The sequence below is a fragment of the Propithecus coquereli genome, unplaced genomic scaffold (genome assembly GCF_000956105.1).
Source record: "Propithecus coquereli isolate 6110/MARCELLA unplaced genomic scaffold, Pcoq_1.0 Scaffold166, whole genome shotgun sequence".
Lineage (NCBI taxonomy): Eukaryota > Metazoa > Chordata > Mammalia > Primates > Indriidae > Propithecus > Propithecus coquereli.
This window is the reverse complement of record NW_012141191.1, coordinates 1310684-1313229: the sequence shown is the minus strand read 5'-3', so window position 1 is coordinate 1313229 and position 2546 is coordinate 1310684. Positions and strand designations below refer to the sequence as shown.

General features: G+C 33.3%; 1 protein-coding gene across 1 annotated transcript in view; it reads right to left on the bottom strand.

Moving 5' to 3' along the window:
- The window catches only part of ABHD17B (abhydrolase domain containing 17B), a 46897-nt gene that overhangs the window by 3620 nt on the left and 40731 nt on the right, over nucleotides 1–2546 (bottom strand). The gene's annotated exons all lie outside the window — the stretch shown is intronic.

The following is a 2546-nucleotide window of genomic DNA, read 5'->3' as shown; positions in this document are numbered from 1 at the left end:
ATTTTAATGAACTGATGTTGAATGGATATGTAATGTTTCTTTTCCATTAAATATAACAAGTTTATTTCTCCAGACATCAAGAGTGGCTCGTTTTACTGTTTCAATTTTATCTCTTAGAAAAATAATTGCTGAGGTTTTAAAATTTCAATCGTAAATAATGAATTTATTAAATCATTTATTATACTATAGTAATTCTACTTAGCATACTGTTGACTAAGTTTGGAATACATTGTATCACTAATATTTTAATGAACTGATGTTGAATGGATATGTAATGTTTCTTTTCCATTAAATATAACAAGTTTATTTCTCCAGACATCAAGAGTGGCTCGTTTTATTTTTTGAAATCGGTCATTCTGATGAAATGCTACATATAGTTACAGCATGGAATAAATGTATATAGTTTTATTCAAGAGCAAATTACTATTTTTCTTGAAATTTGTCTTTGCTTAGTTGCAGAAATAGACTAATGACTGAAAAGATGAATCAGAATTCCAAACGTCATATGGTCCAGTTATTTATGATTAGACTTCATGCTAAAATCTTGAGTACCGTATTACCCCCCTTAAAATGGTTGCAGATTTAAATGTGAGTTCATTGATTCAATAAATATTTATTGGGTACCTACTATGTTCAAGGAATTACTTGTCTACAGTGTAATTATCCCAACCGTAAACTACTGCAAGTGTGAGAGAGGTGCTACAGGAGCTAATGAATGTGGGGTTAAAGGTTATAGTGACAATAAATACACCTTTCCACTTAGAAGGCAGACAGCAGTCAGTTACTTCTGGCATCTAACAGCCATTTGCACAACAGCTTCTAGTTTTTTGCAAAGGGAAAAGAGCTTTCTGAGAATCTGAACATTCACCAGGAAAGAGCAAGGCAAATTGTCTGTGTGTTCTCTTCCAGGAGCACAAGACTATTTCATCCATACAGGATGCCACATACTGCCCCATAGTCTCTTCCAATCAATCCTACATAAGAATTGGGTATGACCCAGAAGAGAAGCTCCATCTACTCCAGACTGACTCTAAATGTTAGTGAACTCAGAAAAGTTTTTTTTCTTTACAACAGACCTAGTAGTTGTACATGCTTCACAGGAATGAAGAAATTAGGAGAATGAACATTTGCGGCATAACCACAACTCTTGTGGCTGCACTATTGCTGTCAGCTGAATAGCAGCATTGTTGGTGACAACTAAGGGATTTGGGCTAAAGCTAGCAATAACAAGGCTATAGGATAAAGTAACAGAGGTAGCTTCCAATTAAGCACCCGAGGACTCATAAGAATAACAATTTTATCATAGTAAAAGTTAGAAAGAACTTTAAAGACCATTTAATCTACTCCAGCTGCTTAATGAGCAGATGTTCAAAGTCACAGTAAGTTAGTGACAGATCTATAAATAGAACTCAGGTATACTGACTCCCAGCGCAGTGTGTTTTCCATTACAGCACACAAAGAAGGAGGATCAAGGACTGAGAGGAAGCTGCATAGTGAATACCAGGTCCTTATTTTCTGTTTGTCCATTAGAAGGTCAGAAACGGGGGCTATTAGGGATATCCAATTTTCCTAAAAAGGACATCATTCAAATACTTGGTTGATTACTTATTTTCCCCTTCCTGGCTACTTAAGTTTTAACTTCTTACTTTTATCAAGTAAAGGAAATAAGAGGCAAGTATTTTAATTACACACCTTTTATTAAATGACAGAATTCCAGAAGTGGAAAGGGTCTGAGATCACTGAACTCAACCTCTTCATTAAACAGAGGCTCAGAGAAGTTAAATAAATTTCCCCAAACTACCTACACTTAACAAACTCTTCCCACTGTCTTTAGGGTTCAATAAGGGAAAATATAACTCTAAAATTCTAAAATATAAGTGCTAAAATAGTATGTGGGATTATTTATATATATGTCCTTGTTCCTTACTAATGCTGGTCAAATATGTTTTTAAAAGATTAATCAATCAAGACGGGAAATCATTTTATAAAGCTTCCTTCAAACTAATATCTGACAAGATTAAAAAAAAAATAGTAAAGCTGACCACTTAAAAGAGGAGTTTTCTTTTATACATAGACATAGGACACTGAACTGAATACTAACGTTTTGAGTAAAGGGATCCTTTTGTGTTACTCAGAAGGACTAATAAGGCTTTCTGTTTTAACTTAGCACCCTTTAAAACCATATTATTCCACTGAAGTTATACTTTAAAAGTGTGAACTTTATGGTATCTGAATCATATCTCAATAAACTATTATTTTAAAAACATTACAATACTTTCTGACTGTTACACCTCATTCAAGTGGCTGACTCTGAGAAGTGGGTACTCATTTTTTGTTTAAGGCCTGATGGCAATGGTATCAATATACCTGAAGAAGATTTTGATTTAAAGCAGTTTTTAAATTCATAAATTAAACAATAATTTTACCATCCCCATGAACTCTTTTACCTATTACCACCTATTTTTTCCTTACATCTTCAGATTTATGTTTTCATATCATTTCAACTGATTTATATATAGAACTTTGCTATGAGAACATAACTTTAT